The sequence below is a fragment of the Moschus berezovskii genome, chromosome 6, assembly GCF_049115385.1.
Source record: "Moschus berezovskii isolate FMDL1 chromosome 6, NW_MosBer_1.0, whole genome shotgun sequence".
Classification (NCBI taxonomy): Eukaryota; Metazoa; Chordata; class Mammalia; order Artiodactyla; family Moschidae; genus Moschus; species Moschus berezovskii.
Window position 1 is genome coordinate 9,590,582 of NC_142465.1, and position 24,441 is coordinate 9,615,022.

The 24,441-nt window shown below is 43.2% G+C and overlaps 1 pseudogene; it reads left to right on the top strand.

Moving 5' to 3' along the window:
- Positions 1-5,988: 5,988 nt before the first annotated feature.
- LOC148777541 (14-3-3 protein theta-like) lies at positions 5,989-18,880 on the top strand (annotated as a pseudogene).
- Positions 18,881-24,441: the final 5,561 nt, after the last annotated feature.

Here is a 24,441-nt window from a genome sequence, read left to right on the forward strand (position 1 = left end):
TTCCCCCTGCTGCTTGGGAACCTGGTTCCAGTCGACGGCCAAGGTCCTGCCACGTCTTGCCCTTGGGTTCTGTGAGACGGTCTCATTTCCCATAACAAATTCCGCTCTTCCTCCTTTGTGTCTTTCACCTGGGTCTCTATCACTTGCCACCAAAGATTCTAACAAACATACTTTTTGAAAGTACACTTTAGCCTTGCCTTTTTCTCTCAAACTACCCCTGAAATTGTTCAGGAAAACAAAAAGAAAGAGATGTTCTTTCTTCTCTTGTAAAGAATTAGGCACATGTTATTGATAAGCACTTCAGTAACACGAAGGACAGGGTCAGGGTTTTGCTTGTGTTGGCTTGGTCTCTCCCACACCACGAGGCCATGCAGGATCTTAGTTCCCGAACCGGGATTGAACCCATGCCCTCAGCAGTGCAAATGTGGCATTCCAAGTCCTGGACCACCAGAGAATTCCCAAGGTATTTCCGATAAAGGCTTGAATCTAGGATGTTCACAAAAGTACCAGTCTTACTTTCTTTCTAGTTTGGAGATACCTGTAAAAGCATACAATCTTGTGTTGTTTTCTGTTACTATAAAACTGTCTCTGCAAGATATTTATACAAAGGGATCTTTTTTAAAAATTTATTTATTTTAATTGGAGGCTAATTAGTTTACAATATTGTAGTGGTTTTTGCCATACATTGACATGAATCAGCCACGGGTGTACATGTGTTCCCCATCCTGAACCCTCCTCCCACCTCCCTCCCCATCCCATCCCTCAGGGTCATCCCCGTGCACCAGCCCGGAGCATCCTTATCATGCATCAAACCTGGACTGGCGATCTGTTTCACATATGATAATATACATGTTTCAATGCCATTCTCCCAAATCATCCCACCCTCACCTTCTCCCACAGAGTCCAAAAGTCTGTTCTTTATATCTGTCTCTTTTGCTGTCTTGCATATAGGGTCATCGTTACCATCTCTCTAAATTCCATATACATGCGTTAGTATACTGTATTGGTGTTTTTCTTTCTGACTCACTTCACTCTGTATAATAATAGGCTCCAGTTTCATCCAACTCATTAGAACTGATTCAAATGCATTCTTTTTCAAAGGAATCTTTTAAAGACAGACAGACTTGCGGAGACAGTGCTTTTGTGTCTTCTGAAAAGTTTCCCTGCAACCTCCAACAGTCTGCAGTTCTAATTGGTTATCTTAATAATTTGCTTCCCTAGTAATTATTTTAAAACTGATATCTCTACTTTTTAAAGGCAATGAAATGTTTATGAGGCTTCTTTGTCGAGCCAGGGGAGTGTTAGGACGTCCTTTCTCCTCCCTTTGTGCACAAAGGAACAGCACATATGTGACTCTCTTCTCACACAGACAAAAAGGGGAGAGCTTTGTCTCATTATCTGGGACTAGTCAGGGCTTCAAGTACTTGCAGTTTCAAACCCATTCTTATCACTAACATCCAGTTTATGTTAATGTTGGGAAAATATTTGAATCTCATGGGTTTTTATTTCCCAAACAATATTAAAGATGAGTGTTTTCATTTCTGGAGTATAAACTTACTTCTTATCAGGATCCTAGGGGTCGAGCATGAGTGCTACTTAAAGAAAAAAAATAATTTGATGTTTGAGGTCTCTTTGGGAAGCAGAAAACACTCTCTAGAATCAACTTGTGGGGAAAGCAAACTCACTTTTGGTTGCACATCCAATAATATCTTCAGTTCAGTTCAGTCGCTCAGTGGTGTCCGACTCTTTGCGACAGCACACCAGGCCTCCCTGTCCATCACCAACTCCCGGAGTACACTCAAACTCATGTCCATCGAGTCGGTGATGCCATCCAGCCATCTCATCCTCTGTCGCCCCCGTCTCCTCCTGCCTTCAATCCTTCCCAGCATCAGAGTCTTTTCCAGTGAGTCAACTCGTCGCATGAGGTGGCCAAAGTATTGGAGTTTCAGCTTTAGCATAAGTCCTTCCAATGAATACCCAGGGTTGATCTCCTTTAGAATGGACTGGTTGGATCTCCGTGCCGTCCAAGGGACTCTCTGCTTGGTTCTAGGGTTGTTTATACATAGTACAGGCCTGGGCACCACAAAGGGAGAAAGGAGACTAACAAGTTGCTGGTGAATCGCGACCTTGTATCTTTGATGAAATTGGGCCAGGGTCTCCCTTAAACTAAAGATGCCTAGGATTTCTCAAATGTGTGGGGGTTTTTGCCATGTTTGTGCAAAAAAAAGTTTTACAGTCTCTATTTTTTATGCTCTTAGTCAATACTGATTCACCTACCTAATCACATTATGCCAGGCAATTAAGGCACAAAACATTGATATATATTATATATAATATACATACAAACATTGTAATAAGTAATATATATGTTTTGTATATATATGGGGAAATATTGGTATACACATTCTATCACAAAGGTAATCTCATTCACAGGCTCTGATTTCTTCATTTGCTTCTAATCCATACAGAGAACTCTTCACTTTTCCCAGTTTGTTAGGAAGTGATATTTCTTTCCTTTATTGATTTTCTAAGTTAACTTTTGGGTTCTGAATGAAGTTTATTTTATAACAGCTTGTCGTTCAGTTCAGTTCAGTTGCTCAGTCGTGTCTGACTCTGTGACCCCATGGACTGCAGCACGCCAGGCCTCCCTGTCCATCACCAACTCCCAGAGCTCACTCAAACTCATGTCCATTCAGTCGGTGATGCCATCCAACCATCTCATCCTCTGTTGTCCCCTTCTCCTCCTGCCTTCAATCTTTCCCGGCATCGGGGTCTTTTCTAATGAGTTAGTTCTTCATATTAGGTAGCCAAAGTATTGGAGTTTCAGCTTCATCATCAGTCCTTCTAATGAATATTCAGGGTTGATTTCCTCTAGAATGGACTGGTTGGATCTCCTTGCAGTCCAAGGGACTCTTCAAGAGTCTTCTCCAACACCACAGTTCAAAAGCATCAATTCTTTGGCACTCAGCTTTCTTTATAGTTCAACTCTCACATCCATACATGACTACTGGAAAAACCATAACTTTGACTAGATGGACCTTTGTCAGCAAAGTAATGTCTCTGTTTTTTAACATGCTATCTAGGTTGGTCATAGCTTTTCTTCCAAGGAGCAAGACTCTCTTAATTTCATGGGTGCAGTCACCATCTGCAGTGATTTTGGAGGCCCCCCCCCAAATAAAGTCAATCTCTGTTTTCACTATTTCCCCATCTATTTGTCATGAAGTGATCGGACCAGATGCCATGATCTTAGTTTTCTGAATATTGAGTTTTAAGCCAACTTTTTCACTCTCCTCTTTCACTTTCATCAAGAGGCTTTTTAGTTCCTCTTCACTTTCTGCCATAAGGGTGGTGTCATCTGCATATCTGAGCTTATTGATATTTCTCCTGGCAATCTTGATTCCAGCTTGTGCTTCATCCAGCCCAGTGTTTCGCATGATGTACTCTGCATATAAGTTAAATAAGCAGGGTGACAATATACAGCCTTGACATACTCCTTGCCCGATTTGGAACCAGTCTGTTGTTCCATGTCCAGTTCTAACTGTTGCTTCTTCATCTGCATATAGGCAGGTCAGGTGGTCTCGTTTACCATCTCTTGAAGAATTGTCCACAATTTGTTGTGATCCACACAGTCAAATGCTTTGGTATAGTCAATAAAGCAGAAGTAGATGTTTTTCTGGAACTCTCTTGCTTTTTTGATGATCCAACAGATGTTGGCAATTTGATCTCTGGTTCCTCTGCCTTTTCTAAATTCAGCTTGAATGTCTGAAAGTTTACAGCTTATATACTGTTGAAGCCTCCTGGCTTGGAGAATTTTGAGCATTACTTTGCTAGTTCGTGAGATGAGTGCAATTGTGTGGTAGTTTGAGCATTCTTTGGCATTGCCTTTCTTTGCGATTGGAATGAAAACTGACCTTTTCCAGTCCTGTGGCCACTGCTGAGTTTTTCAAATTTGCTGGCACTTTGAGTGCAACACTTTCAGAGCATCATCTTTTAGGATTTGAAATAGCTCAACTGGAATTCCATCACCTCCACTAGCTTTGTTCATAGTGATACTTCCTAAGGCCCACTTGACTTCACATTCCAGGATGTCTGGCTCTAGGTGAGTGATCACATCATCGTGATTATCTGGGTCATGAAGATCTTTTTTGTACAGTTCTTCTGTGTATTTTTGCCACCTCTTCTTAATATCTTCTGCTTCTGTTAGGTCCATACCATTTCTGTCCTTTATTGAGCCCTCTTGGCATGAAATGTTCCCTTGTATCTCTAATTTTCTTGAAGAGATCTCTTGCCTTTCCTATTCTGTTGTTTTCCTCTATTTCTTTTCACTGATCACTGAGGAAGGCTTTCTTATCTCTCCTTGCTATTCTTTGGAACTCTGCATTCAGATGCTTATATCTTTCCTTTTCTCCTTTGCTTTTCGCTTCTCTTCTTTTCACAGCTATTTGTAAGGCCTCCTCAGACAGCCATTTTGCTTTTTTGCATTTCTTTTCCATGGGGATGGTCTTGGTCCCTGTCTCCTGTACAATGTCACGAACCTCCGTCCAGAGTTCATCAGGCACTCTATCTATCAGATCTAGTTCCTTAAATCTATTCCTCACTTCCACTGTATAATCATAAGGGATTTGATTTAGGTCATACCTGAATGGTCTAGTGGTTTTCCCTACTTTCTTCAGTTTAAATCTGAATTTGGCAATAAGGAGTTCATGATCTGAGCCACAGTCAGCTCCTGGTCTTGTTTTCGCTAACTGTATAGAGCTTCTCCATCTTTGGCTGCCAAGATTATAATCAATCTGATTTCAGTGTTGACCATCTGATGATGTCCATGTGTAGAGTCTTCTCTTGTGTTGCTGGAAGACAGTGTTTGCTATGACCAGTGCGTTCTCTTGGAAAAACTCTGTTAGCCTTTGACCTGCTTCATTTTGTACTACAAGGTCAAATTTGTACCCCAAGGCCAAATGACAGCTTGTAGCTTCCTATATATTTATATCCCATCAGCAGTTAGGTAACCATTTCTTGAAGCTTCTCTTAACCAGTCTCTCATTTAGGCATGTAGTCTCTGGACAATTCCCTTGGTTGGTTTTTTTTTTTTTTTCTCCTTTAAAAAAATTTTTTTCCAATTATTGGATTCTCAAGGCCGCATTGTTAGTAGATGAGAAAGCCAAAATTCAAACCAGGCATTCTCTCTCTTGGCCTGGAGTCTCAGTCAGTATAGTATTTTTTATAGAAGAATGGACATGGGATGAGGGCGAGGCAAACACTGGGGACAGGACAGAGGTTCCAGTGCACTTGTTCTCAACACCAGTCCAAGTCTCCTCCTGGAGCAGGTGGGGTACTGTTATCACCGAGGCTAAGACCATACTGCTTACTGCATGACGGGCCAATAATTGATATGAGTTCCTGGGGCAAGGACTACCGACTTTATTCCAAAAGCCCAGCTAACTGAGAAGATGGTGGGCTCATGCCCCCAAGAACCATCTTGCCTGAGTTAGAATTCAGACTCCTTTTATACTAAAAGGAGAGGAAGTAAAGTCAAACACTTCCTGGTTCCCATCAGCCTCCAGAGGGGATGTGTTAATTTTTTCCTCCCTACAGTCATTCACGAGTGGGCCTGGTCAAGATGTTTCCTGTGAGCTAAACAAAGGTATTTTAGCTTAATACTCATCATCTGGGAGGCAGAGTTCCCAGAGATTGGCCATTACGTATAACAAGCTTATAGGCCACATCCCTCTAGTGATTAACTTGTAATAGAATACAAAATGTTCTGCCCTATTACAGTACCATAGTCACATCAATTTATACCATAGTTAAATCTTCAGACTTTATATTTGTACACCTTTGGTTCCTCATGAAAATGGAATTCTTAGGTAACATATTTTTCCAAAGTTCCCGAAGTAGGGCATGCAGGTTGGTATCCCTCTCCCAAGCTGGAAAACACACCCGTGAGCGTGTGCACAAAATCCATGTGTTGAAGCCCTGATCCTCAGCGTGATGGAGCTAGAGATGGGCCTCCGGGAAGTCATTAGGCTAGATGAGGTCACAAGGTGGGGATCTCACGACTGAATGAGTGTCCTTATAAGAAGGGGCCAGAGAGCGGGCTACTAGGCTCTGCATATGAGGGGACAGCAAGAAGGAAACCAGCTGAAAACCAGGAAGGAGGGCCTATCCAGATACCAAATCCATGAACACCTTGAACTTAACTTCCCAGTCTCTACAACTGTGAGAAATAAATGTCTGTTATTTAAACCATCTCACCTATGGTATTTTAACTGCCCAAATAGACTGCTGCTGCTGCTGCTAAGTCACTTCAGTCGTGTCCGACTCTGTGTGACCCCATAGACGGCAGCCCACCAGGCTCCCTCTTCCCTGGGATTCTCCAGGCAAGAACACTGGAGTAGGTTGCCATTTCCTTCTCCAATGCATGAAAGTGAAAAGTGAAAGTGAAGTCGCTCAGTCGTGTCTGATTCTGTGCGACCTCATAGACGGAAGCCCACCAGGCTCCCCTGTCCCTGGGATTCTCCAGGCAAGAACACTGGAGTGGGGTGCCATTGCCTTCTCCGGATTTTATAAAGCACAGTATATAAGTCAGACTGAGGAAATGTCAAAGGTCACCATCAAAGAATTGAGGATGAGGACACTGATGAAACTGTGAAATTACGGGGTGAGCAATCCCGCAGGTAACCTTCGGCTCTGCCATTGCTGAAAACAATGGGACAGAAGGAGGAAAGCTTGGGTAAAGGAGACATTTGCTATAATTTTTTCTCCTTAGAAACTGCTTGGAGAATAGTACAGGGAAAATGCTGAAGACGCAAGCTCAGAGCAGCTGACAGCTATCCCATCCTTTCTGTCCACTTGGTGTCCCTTGAGTGCCCAGAGTGGGGAGTCGGGACCACGGAAGCCTCAGAGTTAACGTCCATCATGGTTAATTCCTGTCTAGTGGCTTGACAGAGAGTTTTGCAGGTTTTGACAGGGCCCAGTAACATAATTCTTACTGGTACAGGCAAACAGTGAAGCCAGAGTTCCGGCCCTGTCAGGGTTACCCCTTTGGCAACTGGCGTGAGCAACTGCCCAGATACTGTTCTCTTTCTGTGGCTGTGCAGTGGATGGAAATAGGTTTAACTTTCTTTCTTGCGAGACCTCTGGACACCTAGCTGAAACTTTGGTGATTCTGACAAAACCACAGTTCTGGCTGAAAACCAAGATGAAAACACACTGGAACTATCCAAGGAGAACACAACCTACTCTGGGAAACGGGAGTGCAAGGACATCCTCGGGGGCACAGGTCCACCTGGAGAGTTAGAGTGAGTTTTGAGCAAAAAGCAAATCCTTCTGACAAGAACGGCAGCTGATTAAGAACTACTGGGGAAAAGCAGAGTCTGAACTGAGAACCATCTGCACCGCCGTCCTGATATTGTTGGATAACTAATGTCACAGCCAATGCAGCTAACCCGGAGAGTGATCTTTTATCTGAGAATGGAGACTACCGGTTCCTCAGTTGCATAAGGTGATGATCAGAAGCAAACTATAGACAATTCCCAAGGAGCTTCCCAGAAGGCATTAGATATGAACATGGAATAGATGCAACCTACCAGGAGAAATATCAATAACCTCAGATATGCAGATGACACCACCCTTATGGCAGAAAGTGAAGACGAACTCAAAAGCCTCTTGATGAAAGTGAAAAAGGAGAGTGAAAAGGTTGGCTTGAAGCTCAACATTCAGAAAACGAAGATCATGGCATCTGGTCCCATCACTTCATGGGAAATAGATGGGGAAACAGTGGAAACAGTGTCAGACTTTATTTTTTGGGGCTCCAAAATCACTGCGGATGCTGATTGCAGCCATGAAATTAAAAGACGCTTACTCCTTGGAAGGAAAGTTATGACCAGCCTAGATAGCATATTAAAAAGCAGAGGCATTACTTTGCCAACCAAGGTCCGTGTAGTCAAGGCTATGGTTTTTCCCGTGGTCATGTATGGATGTGAGAGTTGGACTGTGAAGAAAGCTGATCGCCGAAGAATTGATGCTTTTGAACTGTGGTACTGGAGAAGACTCCTGAAAGTCCCTTGGACTGCAAGGCGATCCAACCAGTCCATTCTAAAGGAGATCAATCCTGGGTGTTCATTGGAAGGACTGATGCTGAAGCTGAAACTCCAATACTTTGACCACCTCATGCGAAGAGTTGACTCACTGGAAAAGACTCTGATGCTGGGAAGGATTGGGGGCGGGAGGAGAAGGGGACGACAGAGAACGAGATGGCTGGATGGCATCACCGACTCGATGGACATGAGTTTGAGTGAACTCCGGGAGTTGGTAATGGACAGGGAGGCCTGGTGTGCTGTGATTCATGGGGTTGCAAAGAGTCGGACACGACTGAGCGACTGAACTGAACTGGACTCACCCAATCGACCTTGGGCTGGCTCTTTGCTTTCCCTTTTTTTTTTTGGTACAAAGCACAGTGCCAAAAACATTAACAGTTAAAATTTCACCAAATGAACAAATACTATAGAATACACAGTTGTAAAAAGCTACATTAAGTTATTTTACAACCGCCTCAAGCTGCAAAAAGAAAAAAACCCAATACCATACGTAAGTTATCCCTCTCTCAAAGTAATGCCATTTATGTTATAAACCATGAGCACCCCATCAAAAGACAGGAACTGTTTTTGTTAATTCATATATATATATATATATGTATATATACATATGACTGTATCATTTTGCTGTACACCTGAAACAAACACAACACTGTAAATAAAATATAGTACAATATAAAATAAAAATAAGTAACAGACCTTTGGGGCTTTACACTGAGTTAGAGTTCCTATCAGAGGGATAACAGCACCACAGCCGTACTGAATCCACAAGAAGGAGGCACACGAATGACTGGATTACAATCAGGCTCTTAGCTTTTCTATGGTTTACTGTGAAATCCTGAGTAACCCAGAGTTTGCCTGCATACTGGCTGAAGCCATGATAGAGTCTGAGGTACTGAATGAAGACTCAGACAAAAACATCCTCATCATGCAATAGCTTAGAGACAACCTAACACTATGGACATCAGACAGTGCAGGAGAAGACCGTGAAGTGCAGGGGGGACAGAAAGCTAAATGTATACAGTGTCATCTTTTTCCTTCAAGAACACTTGTTCCACGTCTCCAGTGCTCATTCCACTTGGATTCTCTACAGCAAAGAAACCCATTCAGTATATGGAACTACTGAAATTTTACAATGTATGCACTGCACTTCTTAGAGTAAGTGTTTTACTTACATGGGTCAATCTCATGACCGTCTCTTCTTCAGATGTAAATGATACGCATTAAGTGTTGCATGGACTAAAATAGGCATTTTAAAACTAGGAATAAACGGAACGTAAGACAGACTTTCACTGCCATAGAAAACACTCCCAGGAGAAATAAGATCCTGAGTCAGGCAGTTCTCCGCGCTGCCAACAGGTGGCAGCAGAGTAGCTTGGAAGTGAACTGAAACAAAGGGTGGAAATCGACATTCAGGATAAAGGCAGTCTTCGGGTGAACTGTGGGGAGACGGTGTGACTGGTGGTTTATATTTGAATACGTCTCAACTCTAAACTGATCATTGGCTGAAGCGAAGAACCTTTCCAGGTACAACTAAAAGTTGGTTTCCTCCCTGTAAAATGGATATAAAAGTGATATGTGGGCTTCCCTGGTGGCACAGTGGTAGAGAATCTGCCTGCCAACGCAGGAGACATGGGTTCCATCCCCGGTCTGGGAAGATCCCACGTGTCACAGAGCAACTAAGCCCATGCCCCACAGCTCCTGAGCCTGTTCTCTAGAGCTGCGGAGCCTCAACCACTGAAGCCCTCAATTCCTAGAGCCTTTGCTCCACGAGAGAAGCCACCACAATGAGGCCGCTTGCTGCAGCGAAGACCCAGCATAACCAAAAATAGTTACTTTTTAAAAAGTGATGCCTACTTCACAGCATTATTGTGAGCAGAGATGAGTTGATCATGTAAACATAACCATGCAGATTACAGAGCAAATGCTCCGTGGATGGCAGGCACTGGGACTTTTCACAGTCACCATGAGGCACGCGTACTAGCAGCAAGTATTAGCGGATACGCAGTTGGAGAGGGTGCTCACAAGCTCGATGCTCAAAACTCAGAGACGAGGACAGTTTGGTAAGGGAATAATCATTTATACTGGTAATGGGACTCTTTACAAGTGCATAGCCTCGGGAGTTCATTGGAGTGGCATCTCTCTGAGTATCATTTAGAGCTTATATGTATGTCGTTGAGTCTTTCCAGAGAGGTATGTAAGTATTACAAACCCAGACAAGCTTATCTGGATTTATTCCTCAGATAAGAATTGGGCAGTCCCCACCATGTTCAGTTCTGCCCACACACAGGTGTGTGGCTCTATGAATGCAGTTCTAGCATCACCCACAATGCCACTTAGAGAAAGGGGCTGGAATTAGTCTTGCTGTTTTAAGCTAGATATTCAGGGGACCAAAGGAGAACTCTAGAGTACTTGCTCAACCATCGAGCTGCAGTTCCCCTTCTTAACTTTGACTCTATGAGTTCAGATCTTAGGAGAGGGCTTCTTCCCGGCTTCCTGACTTTCATAACAATTTTTCCTAAGAATATAACTCAGTCATGGACCCCAGCTATTACCGTAATAATCTGCCTATACATTTCTCCCCTCTTATCTTGATACCCAAACTATGCCACTGCTCTTCAGATGTGAATGAGATTCTGCTTCGAACCCCTGGAACAACTATAGATCCCTCTGGAAAAACTCCCACTGCCCCTCTGACAAATACAGAAAGGTGGTAACAATAGTAACATCCGTGCTTTGATGTGGACCCCAGCACAGGTTAAGCCTGCATTCCCCACACCACTTCAGGCCCTGTTATCAGGACTACTTATGAGGCCAGCAAAATCTGGCCAAGCTGCTGGCTTAGCCCTTACTTTCCTTGCCATTTCTATCTTCCTTTCCTTCTTTCCCTCCCGGCTCAGAAAGCCTTATTCAATGCGGGCAGGAAGAGAAGGTTGGCTGGGGTAAGAGAGAAGCAGATATGATAAAGAAGAGGAGGCATAAGAATATTTTTAGCTCTGAGATGGTAATGCTATGCGTAGGAAATGGAAAATAAACAAAATGATCTTGAAATTTTCACATGAGGGGGAAAACATAATTTCATAGAGGCAGTATGGAAATAAAATGGGATTTAGCTGTGCTTGAGTCCTGCCTCTTCCACCTACAGGTTAAGTGACTTTGTGCAGGCTTAAGCTCTCGGAGTCTCAGTTTCCTCATGTGTAAGTTGGGGTCATAAAAAGTTTATTGTGTAGTGTTCTGAAGATTAAATGAGATAACCCATGCAAAAATGCTCTGTTTTGGGGTCATAGCTCTACTGCCAATGGTAATTCCTAGATTAGAAGTTGAAAAGTAAGCCCTGTGGGCTGGATTTGGCTTCAGTTCAGTTCAGTTCAGTTCACTCGCTCAGTCGTGTCCGACTCTTAGCGACCCCACGAACCACAGCACGCCAGGCCTCCCTGTCCATCACCAACTCCCGGAGTTCACTCAAACTCATGTCCATCGAGTCGGTGATGCCATCCAGCCACCTCATTCTCTGTCGTCCCCGTCTCCTCCTACCCCCAATCGCTCCCAACATCAGAGTCTTTTCCAGTGAGTCAACTTGTCGCATGAGGTGGCCAAAGTATTGCAGTTTCAGCTTTAGCATCAGTCCTTCCAATGAACACCCAGGATTGATCTCCTTTAGAATGGACTGGTTGAATCTCCTTGCAGTACAAGGGACTCTCAAGAGTCTTCTCCAGCACCACACTTCAAAAGCATCAATTCTTCGGCGATCAGCTTTCTTCACAGTCCAACTCTCACATCCATACATGACCACGGGAAAAACCATAGCCTTGACTAGACGGACCTTGGTTGGCAAAGTAATGTCTCTGCTTTTTAATATGCTATCTAGGCTGGTCATAACTTTCCTTCCAAGGAGTAAGCGTCTTTTAATTTCATGGCTGCAATCAGCATCCGCAGTGATTTTGGAGCCCAGAAAAATAAAGTTTGACACTGTTTCGACTGTTTCTCCATCTATTTCCCAAGAAGTGATGGGACCAGATGCCATGATCTTCGTTTTCTGAATGTTGAGCTTCAAGCCAACCTTTTCACTCTCCTCTTTCACTTTCATCAATAGGCCTTTGAGTTCCTCTTCACTTTCTGCCATAAGGGTGGTGTCATCTGCATATCTGAGGTTATTGATATTTCTCCCAGCAATCTTGATTCCAGCTTGTGCTTCTTCCAGCCCAGCGTTCCTCATGATGTACTCTGCATAGAAGTTAAATAAGCAGGGTGACAATATACAACCTTGACGTACTCCTTTTCCTATTTGGAACCAGTCTGTTGTTCCATGTCCAGTTCTAACTGTTGCTTCCTGACCTGCATACAGGTTTCTCAAGAGGCAGGTCAGGTGGTCTGGGATTCCCATCTCTTTCAGAATTTTCCACAGTTTATTGTGATCCACACAGTCAAAGGCCTTGGCATAGTCGATGAAGCAGAAATAGATGTTTAGAGATGTTTCATTTAACTTTGTATATCGGGAGTTTCCGAGACTACCCCCAAGTTCAGTGATTCAGCATATACTCACACTCATGGCTATGGCTTCTCACGGCAAAGGATACAAAGCCAGATCAGCAAAGGAAAAAGCTCATGGGGCACCACACAAGTTTTGAAGGGTCCTCTCCACGGAGTCACACAGGACATGCTCAACTGCCCCAGCAGTAAATGCTGACAACACATGAGAAATGCTGCCAGCCAAAAAGATCCTCCGAGATTTAGCACCCAAGGTTTTACTGGCAGCTGGTCATGTGGGCAGGCTTTGCCAGGCACGTACTAAAATTCCATACCCCCAGAAGGAAGGCAGGTGCTGGGCACAAGCCATATTGTTTGCAAAAACAGTTTAGCCCAGTGAGTCATTATTACCAGTTCTGGGAAAGCTGGAGCGAAATTCAAGTTCCTAGATGCCAGCCAAGGGTCAGCTATGTAGGTAGCAGGCCTTTCTAAGAAAAAGCAGTCAGGCCTGCTATGTTAACTCATTTTTTCGCACAAGCCTGTGCAGTGTTTGCAGATGTGGTATTGTTTCTTTCTCTCTTTCTCTCTCATCCTTCTTCCCTCCCTTCCTCCTGCCCTTCCTTCTTTCCTCTGTCCTTCCTTCCTTTCCTTCTTTGCCATCCTTCAGAACTTAAGTTTTACCCAGGATCTCCAACTTCCTGTGGAAAATCAGATATGTGGTAACAATAGAGCCATAGGCCCGCATGGCAATAATTGATACTCCCCTTTAAATAAGGCTTAAATTAACCCTGGTCTTCACCACTGTCTGTAGTTTTCCCCACAGTTGTGTGCCGATTGCCTCTTAATGTCATGCTTCTGTGACTCTGGCTGTGAGCTGCTTAAACCAAGAGTGGCCAACCGACCAGAGTACAGGCAAAGGAAGCAGTCATGTGGAACGGCACTGAGGCATGATAATGAACAACAAATGCAAGAGTCAAGTTCATGAATTCCTGCTGTTGACATCCTCAGAAATGTCTTAAATCCAGAACTCCTCCCCGGCACTTCCTATTATAGCGATTACTTGTGGGTATTCTTGAATTGACATGACAACGCTTTTATTGCTATATACAGTAACAGTTTTATTGTTCTCCCTTTTATGTCCGTTAACTTTAATCCGTCTTTGTTCCTATCCACTTGAAGATTACCAACTAGAATAATGGTAATATATCAACAAATAAAACATTATATATGTTCTAATTTATAAACGGTAAGTCGTTATCATCCCTGCCGAGACTTGTTAGAGTGAATTAACATATATCAACAGAAAAGTAAATCTTGTTCAAAGGAAATAGATGCAATGAATATTCAAGTAGGTCTACACATGAGTGTATCCACTTATTTACTAACTTAACAAATGTTTGTTGAATACCTACCATGTGTACAAGATAATGTTAGGTATAAAAATTTATTTTTACATTCTAGGACCTAGAAAAGTACCTGGTTGGAGTCTGGCTTTAAGAAGTATCTCTTGACTTAATAAATAAAGTTCACCTAGGAGATCAAGAAACCCAAGGCTAGAGAGAATGAAACTAATTTTGCTCAGTATGAAAAGGGGAAACTGTAAGTGATATTTTTACAGGAGTTTGCTGCATGCCATCTAACCAGATAAAGGTTCTAGAACCTGCTTTTTGAATTCTAGCCATCAAACTGGCACAGAGACTAGTAAGAGGGGAGGGACTGAAACTATTCCAAGGTTCCATTTTATCAAAAGCAGAGAATTTGAAAAATCCTCTGCTTGTCTCCATGATAATTTCATTCCTCAGAAGACAGAGGAAGCGATTAGGGGGACTACATATTCTAGATATGACTTTTCAGTTCAGTTCAGTTCAGTCGCTCAGTCGTGTCCGACTCTCCGCCACCCCATGAATCACAGCACGCCAGGCCTCCCTGTCCATCACCAACTCCCGGAGTTCACTCAGACTCACCTCCATCAAATCGGTGATGCCATCCAGCCATCTCATTCTCTGTCGTCCCCGTCTCCTCCCGCTCCCAATCCCTTCCAGCATCAGAGTCTTTTCCAGTGAGTCAACTCGTCGCATGAGGTGGCAAAAGTATTGGAGTTTCAGCTTTAGCATCAGTCCTTCCAATGAACACCCAGGATTGATGTCCTTGAGAATGGACTGGTTGGATCTCCTTGCAGTCCAAGGGACTCTCAAGAGTCTTCTCCAGCACCACAGTTCAAAAGCATCAATTCTTCAGCACTCAGCTTTCTTCACAGTCCAACTCTCACATCCATACATGACCACGGGAAAAACCATAGCCTTGACTAGACGGACCTTTGTTGGCAAAGTAATGTCTCTGCTTTTTAATATGCTATCTAGGTTGGTCATAACTTTCCTTCCAAGGAGTAAGCGTCTTTTAATATCATGGCTGCAATCAGCATCCACAGTGATTTTGGAGCCCAAAAAAATAAAGTCTGACACTGCTTCTACTGTTTCCCCATCTATTTCCCATGAAGTGACTTTACTAATAAGGAAAAACTGGTGTGTAAAAGCTACAAGAATAGCAAGAAAAAATATCAAGAGGTCGTGTCATATCAGAGTTGGACACTGGGAGTGGAGTTTGAGTTGTAAATTTTTAGTTATAAGTGGTGGGAATCCAATTCCAATTGGCTCAGGCACAGTTGGATCCAAGTTTTAAAGTCAAATGAAGTCACCAGGAATCAGTATTTCCCTTTGATATTATTTGCTTTCCTGAGTTCTGGCTTCATTTTCAAGACAGGGTCACCTCTTGCAGCAGCAAGATGATCTCTAATGACTCTGAGCTCATGTCCTATGAGGCGATCAACCTCATTAGAAAAGAACCGTCTCTTTCCCAGCAGTTTCCAAGTCTCGAATTTGAGTTGAGCGTCATTGGATAAGCTTGTGTTGTGGGCCCAACCCAGACCAATTATGTGACCTGTATGGGGGCTGGGAACAGCTACATACCAGGAATATGTTAGGTCTAAAGCTGAGGAGGTAAAGTTGGCACAAATCAACTGAAAAGGAACGGTCACATGAAGGAAAAGTAAGGGTCCCCTCTAAGAATCAAAGGAGCTAGGAATTCATTCATTCATTCAACAAAAATATTTACTGAGTGCCTACTCTGGGAGTTGGTGATGGACAGGGAGGCCTGGCATGCTGCAGTCCATGGGGTCGGAAACAGTCGGACACAACTGAGCAACTGAACTGGACTAAATGTATGTATGCCTATTTTATATTCAGGTATATAGTCCAGTGAATAATATAGAAAAAGTTCCTGCTCTATAGGACATTACATTCCAGTTGGGGTGAGGGAGAAAAACAAAAAATATCTATATTAATAAACTATGTTACGGGACTTGGTGGTGGTCCAGTGCCTAAGACTCTGTGCTCCCAATGCAAAGGGCCTGGGTTTGAGCCCTGGTCAGGGGACTAGATCACACACGCTGAAGCTAAGAGTTTGCACGCCACAATTAAAGATTCCACATGCTGCAGCGAAGACCCGGCACAACAAGATAAGTAAGTATTTAAATAAAAAAACCAGGCCATGCTTCAGGTGATTATATGTGCTGTGAAGAAAAATAGCACAGTACATGTAAGAGGAATGGAGATTGCTGGCAAGAAGGGTGCTGCAAGTTTATGCAGGGTTATCACTGAGAAGGGGACATGTAAGCCAAAGCAGACAAGACAATGAACTCTCTGAATATCTGGGTGAAAGGGAAAGAAAAGAGCAGTGCATGTGTGGGTTTGTACTTTGCTCACTGAGCCAGGGGAGAGTAGATGAGGTCAAAGATTGTAAAATGTCTCGTAGGCTACTGATTCTGATTTTACTGAGTTGAGAAGCTACTGGAGCGCTTGAGCAGGTTGGTGACATGATCTAGTCGACATTTTAAAATGTAGATCAAAGGCAGAAAGCAGGAGATTAGTTAAGAGATTAGTGTAATAATCCAGATTAGAGATACTAATGGTTTAGACCAAGATGATAGCAGTGGATCTGGTTAAAAGAGGTCAGATGCTGGAAATATTTTCAAGGCAGTGGATTTAGGGAGGGAGGGGGGAGGGAAGTGAGGGAGAGCATCAAGGATGACTGAGATTTTTGACCAGAGTGATTGGAAGCCTGAAGTTGTCATTAACTGAGATGCAGAAAACAGGAAGCAACAGGTCTGTAGGAGAACAGGAGTTCCACTGAAGACGTATTCAATTTGAGGCCCGTCCGTGATTCAGACTGGAGGCGTTGAAAGGCAGTGGAGTGTATGAGCGTGGGATTCGAGTGAGAGTCCCTGGCTACAGAGTTACTAGTATACAGGCGGTCCCTGTCCTATCTGTCACTCCGTTGCGTCCGATTCTTTCCGACCCCATGGACTGTAGCCTGCCAGGCTCCTCTGTCCATGGATTTCTCCAGGCAAGAATACTGGAGTGGGTAGCCATTCCCTTCTCCAGGGGATCTTCCCAACCCAGGGATCGAACCAGGGTCTCCTGCATTGCAGGCAGATTCTTTACCAACTGAGTCACCTGGGAAGCTCACATATTTATTTACTTGGTGGCATCAGATCTTAGTTGCATCCCACGGGATCTCTCGTTGCAGTGCGGGCTTAGCAGCTCCATAGCATGTGGGTCCTTAGGTTCCTGACTGGGATCAAACCTATGTCCCCTGCATTGTAAAGCGGATTCTTAACCACTGGGCTACCAGGCAAGTTCCTGTGGGTGGTATTTAACACCACAAGCCTGGATAAGACCACTGAAGGAGAGTATGAAGATCAACAGTTCCCAGAACGAGGTACTTCAGTGTTTAGACATTAGGGTATTGATAAGGAATCAGCCGCGGAGACTGGAGGCTGAGAGGCAGCAGCCAGTCTCAACAAGGGCTGAAGAGAAGGAGAAATCCTGGAAACAAAGGGAAACAAATGCTTCAAGGAGGAAGAGGTCACTCTGTCAAATGAAGGGAGGTCAAGTGAAAATGACTGACCTTTGAATTTAACTGTACGGAGGCCTTGACTTGAACAGTTTAAATGGTGTAAGGTGAAAAAAAAAACAAAACACCCTATAGGAGTCTCTTCAAAAGAGAATGAGAAGAAAGGAATTTGGAGGCTATAAATGTTAAAAACAAATACAACACAGTTTATTTCCACGTGTTTTGCCATAAGAAGGAGCAGAGAAATGGGGTAGTAGTTAGAAGAGGGATATCAAGAGAAGCTGTTTTTTAAAAATATTTATTTACTTATTTTGCTGTGCCAAGTTTTAGTTGCAGCATGCAAGATCCTCAGTCTTCACTGGAGCATGCAAACCCCTAGCTGTGGCAGGAGTTTATCTAGGTCCCTGAGCAGGGGTTGAACCCGGGCCCCCTACATTGGAAGCATAGACCACCAGGGAGATCCCTGATTTTTTTGTCTTTTTTATATATTGATAGACTGATTCAATGGGGAGAGGAAACTGATGATGTAGTAGGGTGAAGGCAGAATTTATGGAGAAATGTTCTTGAGGAGACTTGCAAAAACAGCAGATGTCCACTACCAAAACATACGGGAGACTTTAGAAAAACAGATTTCTAAAAGCCCAGAGTGAAGATAACTGGTTTTCTGACCAACATCATTTAAGATGGACAACAGATTAAGAATGATAACAACTGGAGGTGGGGTGGGATTCTGATGGGATTCTGGCTTGATCTCAATTTTGATCACCACTGGCATTCAGATATGCCACATGTGTAGTGTCAGGGCCAGGCGTCTCCTGGGAGAGAATTCATTCTAAATGGAGAGAATGGACGGCTCTTAAGTTTGGACCAGCAACTGGCCAGATGGGAGGGAAAACCAGGACCACACGGTGTCTGTGTCTCTGATTTAGCCTCCGGTTCATACACCAGAGAGGATTACAAGAAACGAGAGCTCTGCTTCAGTAAATTATGTAATATACCAGGATCACAAGACAGTCCTATTCTGCTGCTCATCATCTGTTGATGCTAACCTGCCGGGGAGAAAAGCGCTGCTCCCGCTTTGGTGCTCAAAGCCTCGGAGCTTTCAGAACTCTAAGAACTCCCCCGCACCCAAGTGTAACATTCAGTGAGCAATGGGGAGTGGCCCCGATGGCTGAGGCGACAACAGAGGCCTCATCCCTCCGCAACAGTGGAAACCAGCTTTAGGAGCAGGAGGGACTTTAACAGTTGGCAGCTTCAGAAGACAATGTCCTCGGGGTGGATTGCCCCTGCAGGGGTGGCAGCGGTCAGGCACCAGCAAGTCCCTTCATGGGCAGCAGAGGCTTTGGCGGCAAGTGCCACGGATGCGGGCCAGGGAGGAGAGGATCGTGGCAGATACAGGTGGGAACTGACATGACTCGTTCATGACGTGTCTGATCATCTACGAGCTTCCTGCAGGCACCTGGATGAGGCTTTGAGAACAGCTGCTGCTGCTGCTAAGTCACTTCAGTCGTGTCCGACTCTCTGCGACCCCATAGACGGCAGCCCACCAGGCTCCCCCGTCCCTGGGATTCTCCAGGCAAGAACACTGGAGTGGGTTGCCATCTCCTTCTCCAATGTGTGAAAGTGAAAAGTGAAAGTGAAGTCGCTCAGTTGAGTCCGACTCTTAGCGACCCCGTGGACTGCAGCCCACCAGGCTCCTCCGTCCATGGGATTTTCCAGGCAAGAGGACTGGAGTAGGGTGCCATGGCCTTCTCCATGAGAACAGCTAGATGTCCCAAATAGAGGTGTGGGTGAAAGTCAGAAACAGTCCTGCTTATTATTGCCAATATAGTTTCAATTTTTCCATAGGTTGGTGTGCCTAGGGAAACACAGGTTATAAGAAATCACAATCACATATAAAGCTGATGAGGAAGAAAATATTTTTAAAAATGTGTGTAGTCAAACAGAAAGGGCTCTGTTGAGATATATGCTGATGATAGAAAGGGGAGTGCATAACTATCACACATATGGAGGGAAAAGCTCGGGAAGGAGAAAGTATAGAACCAGCTGAAGTTGACGATAATAAAAACAATTCAATGAACGAAAAAAAAAAACATGTTTGGAGCAAGAAAATGATGTAATGCTGACAGATGGCAGAGAAAGTCTAACTACTTGATTGCTACTTTACTTTTTTTTAATAAAGGAACTGGCTGTCAAAGTGGGAGGTGGGAAACATAACTCAGCATGATCTGATTGCATGGCATGACTATGAGAGAGCCACCTCATTATTCCTGCTTTTCTGTATTTTCTGAAAATTTTACAATGAGCATTATTTTTTTACTTAATATTGAAGTAAAATATTTACTTAAGTAATTTAAATTATGTAATTTGCTTAAGCGATTTACATAATTTTAAAAAGATTCTTAACATTTTATTGAAAAACAAGGAAATAAAACAAGGCTTAGGTAAAAGACTTACAGGTCAAATCAAACCTTTGGATAACGCCAGGTCCCCAGTTCCAGATGAATTATGTCCTTAGCTCCTGGAAAAGCACAGATGTGATAATAGGGCGAAAGCTGCTGGTCCTCAAGCAGTGGTGGAGAACAAACAAAGTTGCCAACAGAGTATATCTAATGATTTTTAGTTTGTAAAGCAGCTGTGTGCGTGTGATTCTACCCGCTATTTCAGTTACATGCCAGGCATTGTACTAGAACAGGGTTTGCAAACGATGGCTTGCAGGTCAGTTTCAGCTCACTGCTTGTTTTTATGCTAAGAATAGCCAATTTAATGGTTTGAAAAAAATCGAAAGAAGATTTCACATCATGTAAAATTTACATGAAAATCATTCAGTGTCCATAAATAAAGTTTGATTAGACCATATCCACGCCCATTTGTTTATATATTGTCTATGGTACTCCGGGAGTTGGTGATGGACAGAGAGGCCTGGCGTGCTGTTATTCATGGGGTCGCGGAGAGTCGGACACGACTGAGCAACTGATCTGATCTGATCTGATCTGATCTGATGGTTGTTTTATGCAAGAGTGGCAGAGTCGGGTAGTTGTGACAGAGGCTTATGACCTAGAAAGCCTAAAATATTTACTATTTACTCTTTTACAAAAAAAAGAAAAGAAAATCATCAATTCCTAGGCTAGATGCACACCTGATGTTACCTGATGTTACCCCTGATCAATGGTGTCTGTGAATGTTTGTATTTCATTTCTCTCCAGGTCCTGCCCAGGGAGGTGGGCTGGGTAACCACGCTTATCTCCATGATAAAATGGAAGCTTAGAGCAACATTGCACAAGTCACTTAAAGGCTACAACCCAGGTCTTCTGGCTTTCAGTTCAGTGTTCAGGACATAATAAAATAGTTAACGCTTATTACATTCTGAATTTTACCAGGAACTGCTCTAAATACCTTACCCATATTAACTTATCTGAGTTTCACGATGATGCTGTGAAGTATGTTCTGTTATTATTACTCCCACTTTACTGATGAGAAAACTGAGGCACAGAGTGATCTAGTCACTTGCTGAAGACCACAGAGTGTATGGTAGGAGGTGGAGCCAGGGTCTAAGCTAGACCATCTGGTTTTAGAGCCAGAGGGCTGAACCATGACTCTTCTTTCTTCTGGGCCATCTGACACTGTCCCATAATATCACTCTGAATCAACAGCAAATCTGCATGCTGGGGAAAATGTAGTTAGGTGACACTGTTTATAGAATAACTGTACTAAGCGTGGTGATGAAAGGTTTACAGTATCCTGAGTGGGAGTTCCTCAGAGGAAAGGGATTTGTACTGAAGCCTCAAACTGTTTGTTCTTTTTTTGCCTATTGTGTTATATTGCAGGTTACAAATACAGGAAGTGGATTTACAGGTTGTATTATCTGATTTGAACTAAGTAATCCTCTCAAAATAAGAGGATTGCCTGAAAGAATCCATACAAAGAAACTGTGGGTAGTGAGCCATTTATACTAATAGAATCATGGGCATATTTTGCATATTCTAATAACACACATGCAATCAATTAATAAGATGATGACAGGGCCACTAGGTGTAAAGTGAGAGGGAATCCTTTGTGAGCCAAAGTGAAATAAAGCAATTGAAAATCTGAGCAGATCTAACATAGGCAGTTTTATTGTTCTCTTTAGAAAAATAATTAATAGTATACAAGATGTTTTACAGTCAAAACAGGTGGTGGCCACTAACCTACACAAAGTCAAGTTGAACCCTTGGAGAGTGAACTGGGTCACTGAGTTCAGTAAGCATTGATACTGGGAACATCCAGTTACATGTTTGGGCCTGTTCGTATGACACACAACAATTTCTATCAAACTCTTGGTTTTGCAAGTGTAACAGAACATGTCCTTTAGGTGTGGTAAGCAACCCCCTAGAAGTTATTTACAATCATTCTAAACCAGGGTTTCATGGAGTATGGCTGGAGGACTAACACCTTAACATCACCTGGGAACAAGTTAGGAGGGCAAATTTTCAGACCCCACCGCAGATTTACCAAGAGAGAAGCTTTTGTGGGGCCCAGCAATCTGTGCTTAAACAAGTTGTCCAAATGACTTTGTTTATAATGTTAATGCTTAAACAAGTTGTCCAGATGACTTTGTTTATAGTGTGAGAACCATGTATTGTGTATACCTAGGACATTTAAGGAGAATGCAATGGCAACCCACTCCAGTACTCTTGCCTGGAAAATCCCATGGACGGAGGAGCCTGGTGGGCTGCAGTCCATGGGGTCGCAAAGAGTCGGACACGACTGAGTGACTTCACTTTCACTTTCATGCATTGGAGAAGGAAATGGCAACCCACTCCAGTATGCTTGCCTGGAGAATCCCAGGAAGGGGTGCCTGGTGGGCCACCGTCTATGGGGTGGCACAGAGTTGGACACGACTGACGTGACTCAGCAGCAGGACATTTAAATTAGAAAGAGCTGGAAGTATAGGGAAGTCTTTATCAATACTCAAAGCTAATGAGAATTGAATAAGGGCCACTTAAAGTGAATCTACTTAAATCACAATTTTACAGTCCTGGTGTTCAAAGTAAGGTCCAGACACTAACCGTATCAGCACTCATGGGAGATTGTTAGAAGTGCAGAGTCCGGGGCCCCTTCTCTGATCTAACTGAATCATAACTTGCAGTTTAACAGGATTTTCACATGATTCCTATGAGCAATAATATTTGTGAAACTGTATTACAGGAAACAGTTTTTTAAAAAATATTTCATTGAGAATTAACTTTTAAAATACTGATATTTTGGCTTTTCCTTTGGACAAAAATTGAATGACAGTATTATACAACCTTCTTGCCCACTTTACATCTGAAATTTGTGGTACTATCAAAACTTCTGGAAGAAAAATAATTTGAGGGCTTTACTATTTTCCAAAGGCTTTTTCAATCTTTGATCATCAAAGCACTCTCTTTTGAAGGGCTTGTCATCATCCTTGCTTATTTTCTCTCAGTACGTGCACATCAATCGAGTCTAATGCCTCCCTTTTCCGTGGTTTTTACGTGACCCAGCAGTTTTCCAATACTATGGTCACTGACTTTATGAAACATACCTTGTTTTTAAAAAATCCACCACCCACTTGGATTCAATTTCCATGACGTTTGTGGATGTTTACATCCAACATGCAGGGAAAAGCTGCCTACATGCTCTTTGACAGGATGGGTGGGGATGGGAGCGAGTGCAAAGCTGAGGATGTTTGGGTGGGCGTGGACTTTAGAAGCAGTCAGCTCATTAGCTAACTATATCCATATCATGGTAACTATTGCTATCTTGGGTAATCTTGTAACTGGAATGCTGGGGTAATGAAAAGCCAGATAACAATGACCCAAGCATATTATCTCTGGGCAGAGAAAGTCCAAGTAATTTTTACATTTCTTTTGTGGTTGTCTATATTTTCTAAACTTTCTGGAATGAATGCATGTTATTTTTGTTACCGGAAAAATCTTCTTACTTAATATTTTAAACTGAGGTATAATTGACATTCAGTAAAATGCACAGAGATCTTAAGCATTCAGTTCGAATTGTTGAGTAAAATTGTATACTCCCATGTAACCACCACTCCAAATAACATAGGTAGGAATCATTTCCATCACCTAAAAGGTTCCTTTGTGCCCCTTTGCACCAGAAATGACCCTAATGCATCACTCTTCCCGTAACACACACACCGCCTCCAGGACTGTCTCACCTCTAGTGTGGTGACAGTGTGGTGCCCTGGCACAGCACGCTGTGTCCAGACTTTAGTAAACACACACTTTTGTTGGCCTCAAGCACAGAGCTTAAGCATACAGAGGGAGTCACTGCTGCATTCTGCGTTTCTTTCCGGAAACTCCCCTTTGTGTGTCTCTTGCTTTAAGTAGAAAATGAGAAAAAATGTTTTGCTTCCATAATTTCCTCTCCCACACAGTCATTCTCTGTTCTCTTTTTTCCTTCCTGCCTTGAAACAGCTATGTAACTGCCCTGCAGAAGATTCCATTAAGATGAAATCTTCGTCCTTGCCAAGGCAGAATTAAATAAAGCCTGCTTGTCAGCACCTGGGACAGGAAGAAGTGTATCCCTCCCCTATCCCCCGCACCGGACCCCACACACAGCCACACCTGCCTCTCAAACATCTCTTTCTTATTGCTCCGGTTTATAGTAGCAATAAAAAAACCGTGAAAGTAATGCAGATTAAAAGATGATAAAGTTTAAAACACACAAAGGACTTTCATGAAGACTATCTCATTTTGTGCAGTTCTTCTGCAATACCCCTTGAGTTCTGTGGGGAAATATCAGTGTATTTGTTAATTATTTCCTTTGTTCATTCCCACAACACAAGTTTACATATGGAGATACCATGTGCCAGGGGAAATACTAGGAACTGAGTAGCAGTGTCAGAAAAGGGGTAGTCTCTCACAATGTTCATTGTCCACTGGGGGAAATGGGTGAGTGAGTAGGCAAGTATGCGACAATCTGTGCAGGAGCATCTTTCAGTTCA